The following is a 12,172-nucleotide window of genomic DNA, read 5'->3' as shown; positions in this document are numbered from 1 at the left end:
CAATCCATAGAAAATATGTGTTATTGTAGCATCGCAGACTCGGAACAATTCTGTCCTCATTCAACATAACAAACACACATACACACAAAACACAGACACACAAAACACACACACACATATACCCACACACAAATATACACACACACACACAAAGCACATACACACGCACGCAGACACACACAAAACACGCATATACACACACACAAAACACGCACATATATACACACACAGACACACACACACAAAACACACATACATATACGCACAAACACACAAAACATATACACACAAACACAAAACACGCACACATATACACAGACACACACACACACGCACAGACATACAAACACATATACACACAAATACAAAACACACAGCAGCACGGTAGCACAAGTGGATAGCACTGTGGCTTCACAGCGCCAGGATCCCAGGTTCGATTCCCGCTGGGTCACTGTCTGTGCGGAGTCTGCACGTTATCCGCGTGTCTGCGCGAGTTTCCTCCGGGTGCTCCGGCATCCTCCCACAGTCCAAAGACGTGCAGGTTAGGTGGATTGGCCACGATAAATTGCCCTTAGTGACCAAAAAGGTTAGCAGGGGTTATTGGCTTATGGGCAAAGGGTGGAAGTGAGGGCTTAAGTGGGTCGGTGCAGACTCGATGGGCCAAATGGCCTCCTTCTACACTGTATGTTCTATGTTCACAGACCGCAAGAAACTTCAGAGAGTTGTGAACACAGCCCAGTCCATCACACAAAACTGCCCCCCATCCATTGACTCTGTCTAAGCCTCCCGCTGCCTGGGGAAAGCGGGCAGCATAATCAAAGACCCCTCCCACCCAGCTTACTTACTCTTCCAACTTTTCCATCGGACAGGAGATACAGAAGTCTGAGAAGACGCACAAACAGACTCAAAAACAGTTTCTCCCCCGCTGTTACCAGACTCCTAAACGACCCGCTTATGGACTGACTTGATTAACACTACACCCTGTAGGCTTCATCCGATGCTGGTGTCATCTAGTTACATTGTGTACCTTGTGTTGCCCTATTATGTATTTTCCTTTATTTTCTTTTCATGTACTTAATGATCTGTTGAGCTGCTCACAGAAAAATACTTTTCACTGGACGTTGGTACGCGTGACAATAAACAAATCCAATTCAACATACACCTACACACAGACAACACACAGACAGGCACACAGACATACACACACACATACACATGGGCGGCACAGTGGCTAGTGCTCGCGGCGCCGAGGACCCGGGTTCGATCCCGGCTCTGGGTCACTGTCGTGTGGAGTTTGCACATTCTCCCCGTGTCTGCGTGGGTTTCGCCCCCACAACCCAAAGATGTGCAGGGTAGGTGGATTGGCCACGCTAAATTGCCCCTTAATTGGAAACAAGAATAATTGGGTACTCTAAATTGACAGCACATACATATACAAATGCAGAAAACACACAGACACAAACAGATATACACATATATGCACACAGAGAACACACACAACATCTACCCATATAGACACAGACACACATGCACACTGACATAAAACACACACACAGAAATCAAACACACACAACGCAGACACCATGAGCAGCTGGGTAATGATCAAGAGGGGGAATTTGCTGCTGGGATATTGTCTCCAGTTAAATTCAGCACAGACTGTGGATAGGAGCTGGGGTTTTCATTTCCATACGGGTCAGGAGCAGCACATTTATCAATCGAGGCATCGAAGAGTGAGGGGGGGGGGGGTGTTGGCTGATAAAATAGTTCATAATTTAACGAGTCCAGTGCTCATGTGATCTATTTCAGTCGGTATAATCATGTTTCAAAAATACTCCAGGCAATATCAAGTGGCTAAATTTAAAAATTAAGTTAGTCAGCTTAATTATAAACGGCACATTTTCAGAGTGAAGGTATCGTTCAATAAATGCAGTCCATCAATAAATATTAAGACAGAGAAGCTGAAAAAAAGATTTAGACTGACGGTGTATAATGAGAGCTGGGTTTAATTAGAATAACCCTACGACCACAGTCGAAGTGAAGAACATCAGAAATGGGTACCATTCGGCCTACTGACTCTGCACCACCACTCAGTGAACAATATCACTGAACTAGTAACCCAAAGACCCGGGCAATGTCTCTGGGCACATGATCCAAATCCCACCATCACAGCTGCCGGTGGACCTTGAATTCAATGAATAAACCTGGTTTTGAAAGCTAGTCTCAATAACGGTGACGGTGAAACTAGCATTGATTGTCACCCCGTTCATTAACGCCCTTTAGGGAAGGAAATCTGCCGTCCTGATCCTGTTTGGCCTACGTATGACTCCAGACCCACAGCAATGTGGTTGACTCTGAACTGCCTCCTGAAATGGCCGAGCGAGCTGCTCAATTCAGGGGCACTTAGAACATAGAACATAGAACAGTACAGCACAGAACAGGCCCTTCGGCCCTCAATGTTGTGCCGAGCCATGATTACCCTACTCAAACCCACGTATCCGCCCTATACCCGTAACCCAACAACCCCCCCTTAACCTTACTTTTATTAGGACACTACGGGCAATTTAGCATGGCCAATCCACCTAACCCGCACATCTTTGGACTGTGGGAGGAAACCGGAGCACCCGGAGGAAACCCACGCACACAGGGGGAGGACGTGCAGACTTCACACAGACAGTGACCCAGCCGGGAATCGAACCTGGGACCCTGGAGCTGTGAAGCATTTATGCTAACCACCATGCTACCCTGCTGCCCCCAAAGCGACGGGCAACAAATGCTGGCCTTGCCAGCGATGCCCACATCCCATGAAAGAATGACGAGGAAAGAAAATAAGATCATGGATGTCCTGTTGGGCCTTAACTCCTTCCTCACCCCCATAATGCTCGACTCCCTTGTCACTCAAAAACCTCTAACTCAGCCTTGGATATATTCAATCTCCACTGCTTTCTACCGAAGATAATTTCATAGACCTTAATGACCTTTAAGGGAATAAATTCCTCCCGATCTCCATCTTAAATGGGAGCCCCCATATTGTTAACTTATGCCCCCTAGTTCTTGATATCCTATGAGATAATTCACCCACCCCCCCCCATCCTCTACCCTGTGAAACCCCCTCAGAGTCATCTCTTACCAACTTGATAGAGTTTTTTGAGGAGGTGACAAAATTAATTGATGAGGGAAAGTCTGTGGATGCCATCTACATGGATTTTAGAAAGGCATTTGACAAGGTCCCTCATGGCATACTAGCACAAAAGGTAAAGTCGCATGCGATTCGGGGTCCGCTAGCTCGATGGATAAAGAGCTGGCTTGGCAACAAGAGACAGAGAGTAACAGTGGAAGGGAGTTTATCAGAATGGAGATCTGTAACTAAGGATGTTCCACAGGGATCAGTGCTCGGACCACTGTTGTTTGTATTATATATAAATGATCTGGAGAAAAATGTAGATTGTCTGATTAGCAAGTTTGCAGATGACACTAAGATGGGTAGAGTTGCAGATAGTGAGAGGGACTGTCAGAGAATACAGACAAATTGGAGAATTGGGCAGAGAAATGGCAGATGGAATTGAATCCGCATATCAGGTGTGAATTATACAGTAAATGGCAGAACCCTTCGGAGCATTGACATACAGAGGGATCTGGGTGATCAGGTCCATAGTTCCATGAAAGTGGCAATACAGGTGCACAAGGTGGTCAAGAAGGCATGAGGCATGCTTGCCTTCATCGGCCAGGGCATTGAGTACAAGAGTTGGCAGGTCTTTTTACAGTTGTATAAAACTTTAGTTTTGGACTACTGCGTGCAGTTCTGGTTGCCACACTATCAGAAGGACGTGGATACTTTGGAGAGAGTGGAAAGAAGGTTTACCAGGTGTTGCCTGGTCTGGAGGGTGTTAGCTATGAGGAGAGGTTGAAGAATTGTTTTTGTTGGAAAGATGGAGGCTGAGGGGGGACGTGATTGAGGTCTACAAAATTACGAGAGGTATAGACTAGGTCAAAGCTTTTTCGCAGGGTGGAAGACTCAATTAAAATGGGGCACAGGTTCAAGGTGAGAGGGGGAGATGTGTGGGGAAAGTTTTCACACAGAGGGTGGTGGGTGCCTGTAATCCGTTTCCAGTGGAGGTGGTGAAGGCAGGCACGATAACAATATTTAAGATGTATCCTGATAGACACATGAACAGGCGGGGAATGGAGAGGTGCAGATAGTTTGGGCAATAAGTAGTCGGCCTTGATGGGCCGAAGGGTCTGTTCCTGTGCTGTAATGTTGTTTGTTCTGTGTTCTGATCAACAGCCACCACAAAATCCAGCCTGGAACCCTACAACTGATACCCAGTGCCCACTCCCTCTACCATCATCACTGACACAGTCCATTCCTCCCACACTGCTGGCTTGACTTCCAGTCTTCTATCTGGCAAGCTAACTAACTGCCACATGGCTCGGCTGGTGATTTCAAACAAAGTCTCCAGGTGACAGGAGGGGCTGGAAGGCTTTTACAGGCTGTCACTCAACCTGTTCGTGCCGAGTTATGAACGCACCTTCCTTTGTCATCAGCTGCTGGGGTGGGACTCGAACCCGGAGCTGCTGGCTCAGAGACAGGGGTGTCACCCACTGCGCCACAAGACCTCTTTACCTGAAATTAGTCCCCCAAACTCAATTTTAAAAATTCTCCAGTTGCACTCAAATTCCTCTATGGGCTCGCCGCTCCCTACCCATGCGTCCCCGTCCGGTCCCACTACCCTTTGAGATACCCCCATTCCTCCAATTCGGACGTCCCCGATTCCCGGCGCTACAGAGTTGGCAGCCATGCATTCGGCCGGCTGAGCCCCAATTCCCCCTCCCCAAACCTCCGTCTCTCTAACTCTTTGTTCTCCTTCAATCCGCTCCCTAAAACCTGCCTCTTTGACCAGGCTTCTGGGTTACCTGTCCTAACAAATATTTAATGTGGTTTCAGTTGTGTTGTTGTACCTCTGCCTGACCGGTACAAGTCAAATCTATCCCCAGGTGCCTTACTTCATAGAATTTATAGAATGTACAGTGCAGAAGGAGGCCATTCGGCCCATCGAGTCTGCACCGGCCCTTGGAAAGAGCACCCTACCGAAGGTCAACACCTCCACCCTATCCCCATAACCCAGTAACCCCACCCAACACTAAGGGCAATTTTGGACACGAAGGGCAATTTATCATGGCCAGTCCACCTAACCTGCACATCTTTGGACTGTGGGAGGAAACCGGAGCACCCAGAGGAAACCCACACACACACGGGGAGGATGTGCAGACTCCGCACAGACAGTGACCCAAGCCGGAATCGAACCTGGGACCCTGGAGCTGTGAAGCGATTGTGCTATCCACAATGCTACCGTGCTGCCCACTAATGTCATCCTGGTGGACTCTGGAAACATTGGTCGAACTTACAACATGGGGTGGATGGGCTGAAAGGCCACTGAGAGCTTGAACAATTGTGGAATGCGTGCATTCCAGAGGAGAGTTGCAGGTGATGGCACTCTCTGGGAGAGAGTTCAGCAGGAGGGAAATCAGTGTGGGAAACCTGGCCTCTGGGATTACACACAGATTTTGTACGGACTGAGCGTGATTAAACACAGCTCCTCGGCAGTTTTGGTGTGAAGTAACTATGTTCCACAATCATGCAGAACTAATGGGTTACAAATGTGGAACAGCTGAAGATGCTTCCGACTCCTGTGAGGGAATATTTAACTTGAGAGGCTCTTTTCTATTTCGAGGTTCTATTCATCGGCATGTGGGAGGAGACTCAAAACGTGAGGAGCGGGGAGCAGTTTGTTTCTTGCTGTTGCGAACTTTCCAAGAGTAGACAGTGAAGGCTGAAGGAAACCTTCCACTCGCACACCGGAAGAATCCAAACCACATTACGAGAGAGCAGTGAAAGAAAACTCTCCACACAACCCGGCTAAAATGTTTTGAGAATGGACAAAACTTTGTTTGTGTTAATTTACTCAAAGGGCTGTAATTTTAATGTTTGTCAATAGTGTGAAAAACAGGGTCAGATCGAAACAGCAGTCTGTCCATCCGGCTTAATCACTCTTCCAACTTCTTCCATGGGGCAGGAGATACAAAAGTCTGAGAAGACGCACAAACAGATTCAAAAACAGCTTCATCCCCGCTGTTACCAGACTCCTAAACAAACCGCTTATGGACCGATCTGATGAATATTACACTCCTGTAGGCTTCACCCGATGCCGGTGTCGATGTATTTACATTGTGTACCTCGTGTTGCCCCATTACGTATTTGCTTTCTCTTTTCATGTACTAAATGATCTGTTTGAGCTGCTCGCAGAAAAATACTTTTCACTGTACCTCGGTACACGTGAGAATAAACAAATCCAAATCCAATCCTCTTATCCATGAAGTTAACAAACAGGAAAATTAGAAACGGCAATTCAGCTGCTGCAAAATAACTCATTCTCCACCATCACCCAAGGGATCTCCTGCCCACCCCCCCCATTTGGATGTTGGTATCCGCGTGAAAACATGCAAACGCACAAAAAAGGTGGGAAAAAACCCATCTTGTGCATTGGGTTCACTTTGTCCATGAAATAGTGCAACCTTGTGAACTGTGATCCCACCCAGCAACATTTAAACTTGTCCATAGAGGCGGGGCCCTCCGTCCCGCCACACCCGTTTTCTGGTGGGGCGCGCCCCCGCCGGCAGTGGGGCTCTCCGTCCCGGCAGCCGGCCAATGGGGTTTCCCATGGCGAGAACCCCCACCGCGGCGGGAAATCCGCGGACGTGAGTGCGCTGCCGGCGAAACGGCGGATCCCGCCGACGGAGAATCCCGCCCAGAGTCTTTAATGTAAGGAAGGCGTTTCACAGCAGCATTGTAGATCAGAATTTGTCACCGAGTCACATGGGCGATCTACTAGGTCACAGGATGAAAAGCTTGGCTAAAGAGATAGGTTTTGTTGGATCATCTGAAAGCAGAAAAGAGACGGAGAGGTCTAGAGAGGGAATTCCAGAAGCTCAGGCCACGGCAGCCGAAGGCACAGCTGCCAATGCGTTGAGTGGCATTGGGGCCATGCAATTGGCCAGAATTGGAGAACAGAAATCGCAGGTATTTTTGAAAATCGCTTATTGTCACAAGTAGGCTTCAAATTAAGTTACTGTGAAAAGCCCCTCGTCGCCACATTCCGGCGCCTGTTCGGGGAGGCTGGTACGGGAATTCAACCTGCGCTGCTGGTCTTGTTCTGCTTTACAAGCCCGCTGTTTAGCCCACTGTGCTAAATTGGCCCCTGAAGGAAGGTACAGAGATGGGGGTGGGGGGGGGGGGTAGATCCTCCGATCCTACCCGCCGCGGGAATCATCATGGGCGGGGCAGACAATTAAAAGGCCCATTGACCTCAAGCAGGAATTCCCGGTTCCCGGGAGGGCGGGGCCAGTAGAAATCCAGCCCAGGGAGTGGTGAGGTCATGGAGGAATTTGAAAACCTGGCTAAGAACTTTAAAATTGAGGTGTTGCTTAGCAAGGGAGCATTGTGGGCCAGAAAATAAAGGTGTAATGGCTGAATGGGTGAATGGTTGCAAGTTCGAACACAGGCAGCAGAGTTTTGGTCACCGTCAAGTTCGCAAAGGTTAGAAGGCAGGAGGCCAGAGAGAATTGAATTCAAATTGTTAAGTCTCGAGGTTATAATGACATGTTTGAGGGTTTCGGCAGCAATGAGCTGAGACAGGGGCAGAGTTGGGAGATGGGAAGGGACAATCTTAGAAGTGGCATAACACAAATATGGTAACAACCCCTGGTCAGGTAATGTCAACTCATGGAGGAAATAAACAAAGAAAAGCGAGATAAAGATTCCTGGAGCCAGTCAGAAATCAGCGCTGCATCAATATTATAAATTTCATCCTCATGCTCCAATGTCTCAATGATCTTGCCCCTCCCGATCTTTGTGATCTCCATCAGCCACATGACCCTAAAAAAAAACCAACTCTGATCTCTTGTATTTTCTCAATCCCTGTTGATACAGTCCCAAAATAGATACAGCCTGTTCCAAGAGACCCATAGAGCAGGGGTGGGCAAACTACGGCCCGCGGGCCGCATGCGGCCCGCCAAAGGTATTTCTGCGGCCCTCCAAGTCATTTAAAAAAAAAAAAAAAAAAAAAATGTTTTAAATTTTTTTTTAATTAAAAATTTTTTTTTTTTTAAGGTTAATGGGGGGGGGGGCTGTTGGGTTACTTACTGGTATAGGGTGGATACGTTGACTTGAGTAGGATGATCATTGCTCGGCACAACGTCGAGGGCCGAAGGGCCTGTTCTGTGCTGTACTGTTCTATGTTCTATATGAGGCGCCCAGAATCATAACCGGGTGAAGTAATTATTTTACTTAATATACTATGCGGCCCTTTGTGAATTGTGAATTTTTGAATGTGGCCCTTGCACGGAAAAGTTTGCCCACCCCTGCCATAGAGGGTCTGGAATTCACTCCCTAATTCCCTCCACTCCATCCTCCTCCTTTGAGGTCTGCTTTAAAACAAACTCTTTCGTGGAGCTTCTTGTCACCCATTTTATTATCTCCATTCTTTAACTCGGTGTCAAGTATTGTTCTGATCGGGATGTTTTGCGACATTAAAGGCATCATAGAAATGCAGGTTGTTGTTGCACTGTTTCCAAGAGTATGAGATCGGATCTACAGGAACATTGCCATATAGTCTAACAGAACAGGATGGACTCTAATTGCAGGTACAAAGACCTTCTGAATCAGAAATTCCTTTGAACCCATACAAACACAAACCAACTGAATCCTGAGAAACACAGGACAAGTTTGCTACGCGCTGTTTTTCCTGAATCAGGACTATGCTTCGATCAGTGTTTCTTGAAACAGCTGCTAAAAATAGCTATTTTGAAAATCGCAGTACCGTGAACCATTTAATCACTGTCAGTGGTCCAGTGTCGGGGGAACAAGAGAAGGGCCTTGTAATAATTCTACATTTTACACCATCACGTCAAGGTTAACATTTCCAGCTCTCTCTCTCTCTCAATTAATTGTGCACAATAGACCAAGCAGTGCATTGAAAAAATTGATATAATTGATGTCTTGCCGAACGTCTTTTGAGTTGAATTTCTGCTGACTTTAATGTGGCAGGAAGAGTGGATGCAGTCAGGTTTAATGGAAAACTCCATTGCAATTTCAGGGTTTCCATGTTTTGGTTGAATCTGGAATTAAATTTGTTCGGTGTGAATCGGGAATGAACTAATGTACCCCAATTCTGTGGACTAGTTTCAGAACTGGAGCACTTTTGGGTCTTTGTTGACTATGCAAATTACATCAATTTGGACGCAGTAGGGCAAATTTAACAAATTCCAACAAGGCACTGGGGGAGCCATTCCCATTAGAAAGCAATCTCAGGGCAGCATGGTGGCGCAGTGGTTAGCACTGCAGCCTCACGGTGCCGAGGTCCCAGGTTCGATCCCGGCTCTGGCTCACTGTCCGTGTGGAGTTAGCACATTCTCCCCATGTTTGCGTGGGTTTCGCCCCCACAACCCAAAAGATGTGCAGGGTAGATGGATTGGTCACGCCAAACTGCCCCTTAATTGGAAAAAAAAATGAATTGGGTATTCTAAATTTATTAAAATAAAAGAAAAAGAAAGCAATCTCAGGGCTGTTTGGGAGTGTGGCAGTCGGGGGAGTGGAGGTTGTCTCGTGGCGAATTAGTGGGTAGTTGTGGAGGGATGGGGGGGGGGGCGGGTTGTAGCCTGTGTGTCCCATGGGAGGGTGAGGAGGTCGATGATGGGAGTAGTTGGAAAGGCTGGGGTAAGTCAGTACTATAGTTACTCAGCATTTAGAAGTGGTTTTCATTGGGTGGCACGGTGGCTCAGTGGTTAGCACTGCTGCTACACGGTGCTGAGGACCCGGCTCCAATCCCGGCCCCAGCTCACTATCCGTGTGGAGTTTGCACATTTTCCCCGTGTCTACATGGGACTCACCCCCACAGCCCAAAGATGTGCAGAGTAGGTGGATTGGCCACGCTAAATTGGCCCATAATTGGTAAAAAAAAAAGAATCGGGTACTCTAAATTTATTTTTAAAGAAAGCAGTGGTTTAAATTCTTCTAACATTTCCTGGTTATCTATTACAGTAAGACAGTTAGAGACATCTGAAGTGCGGAATTTTTATTGTACTTTTGATTGGATCACATTGCAAAGGCAATGAAAGTTCAATGGAAGTTTGAACTTAAAAGTAAATCGGAAAAATTCCGATTTCCAGCTTCTGCAGCATTTTGCTCCAATATTAAGGAAGTTTGAATTTCCTGGGAATTCAGTTGCAACCATGTCAGGTGCCTGCTTTATGTCCCAATTGATATTAAGTTCCATTGAAGTCGATGGCCCATCCAGCAGGATTTCGAAACATCAAAACATAGAAAATAGGAGCAGGAGGAGGCCGTTCAGCCCCGACATGATTTTACGTTGAGGCGGGCAGAGCTTCAGACAGGAAGCCCACCATTGCCTCAGCTATGGCCCCTAACATAGAAACACCTGATGAAGGAGCTACACTCCGAAAGCTAGTGATTCCAAATAAACCTGTTGCAATTTAACCTGGTGTTGTAAGACTCCTTACCAGAACCATAGAAACATAGATAAAAGGAGCAGTGGAGGCCATTCGGCCCTTTGTGCCTGCTCCGCCATTCATTATGATCATGGCTGATCATCCAACTTAATACCCCAATCTCACCTTTCCTCCATATCTTTGATCCCCTTCACCACAGGTGCTTCATCTAACACCTTCTTGAAAACATATTTTGGCCTCAACTACTTCCGTAGGTAGCAAATTCCACAGGCTCACCACTTTGCCTCATCTCTGTCCTAAATGGTCTACCTGTATCCTCAACTGTGCCCCTTGGTTCTGAACACCTCCACCATTGGGAACATCCTTCTTGCATTTAGCCTGTCGAGTCCTTTTTTAAAAATAATTTAGAGTACCCAATTCTTTTTTCCCAATTGAGGGGCAATTCAGCATGGGCCAATTCACCTACCCTGCACATCTTTGGGTTGTGGGGGATGAGACCCACGCAGACACAGGGAGAATTTGCAAACTCCCCACGGACAGTGACCCGGGGCCAGGATCGAAGCCGGGTCCTCAGCGCGGGTGAGGCAGCAGTGCTAACCACTGCGCCACCGCCCGCCCACCTCAACCCTGTTAGAATTTCATAGATTTCTGTTCTTCTGAACTCCAGCGAATGCAATCCTAACCGACTCTGTTTCTCTCCCCATTTAAAGCAGAGTGCCACCTCCTTTGTGCCTCCTTGAATGTCCGATGTTACCCATGTTGCAAGAGCCACAATTTCTGCCTCAGCAGAGACCAGTTAACTCAGCACAGGACAAACAAATCAAACCTGGAATTTGTATAGTTCAGTCCCACAGTGGGCAATATGCTCACCACATCACGATGAGCCATTATGTAGCTAGGCCACTACTGATCATATATATCACATTTAGACAGAGGGAACTCTGCTACTCAGTACTCCTCGTGTGGCATTGATGAATCGCTTGGTTATATAGCTAGGGAATCAGTCTAAATAACATTAATTTCTGCCAGGGTTTTCTTCAGTGTTTGTGTGTTGATATGTAATCTAGGAATCTCGGAAACATTGTGGTAATCTAAAGTGTCCCTACGCTGCTGAATACCAAATAAAAGTAGCTTAAAATACGCCAGCTAAGTTGCTGAACTTTATCTTTCTGCAATCCAAAATTACATTACTGTTAGTGTGAGCATTATTTTTCCAAACCACAATACATGGGGCTCATGATGTTATCTCTTTATATCCACTGTTCCATTACAGATCAGGGTAAGAGAGGCTAATTACTTCTCAGCTCTATGCTTTGCCATTAATGCACTACCCTCTAGTGCTTTTAGTCAGAGTGTGGATAATTGCTGCGCATTTAAAACCTCTTTGTTCCATGACCCTTTTTGTCCCTTTTCGAAAAAAAGATGACGTAACAGTGTGCAACCTCTGAAGAGACTGTTCCAATTCAGCCAAACAAATACAAGGTCCAGGAAACAATCGCTGCAGCATTGGGAATGGACCATTCCCAGTCCTATTATCAGACAGGCACTGAACGCATGCCCCTCAAATTCCTCCCTCTGCAATTGCGATGGTTGACAGCCAGTTTAACATGAACGGGTTAATACTTTAATGAAAATGGCGAGAGAGAGAGAG

The sequence above is a fragment of the Scyliorhinus canicula genome, chromosome 12 (assembly GCF_902713615.1).
Source record: "Scyliorhinus canicula chromosome 12, sScyCan1.1, whole genome shotgun sequence".
Taxonomy (NCBI): domain Eukaryota; kingdom Metazoa; phylum Chordata; class Chondrichthyes; order Carcharhiniformes; family Scyliorhinidae; genus Scyliorhinus; species Scyliorhinus canicula.
This window is presented reverse-complemented; position numbering follows the sequence as displayed.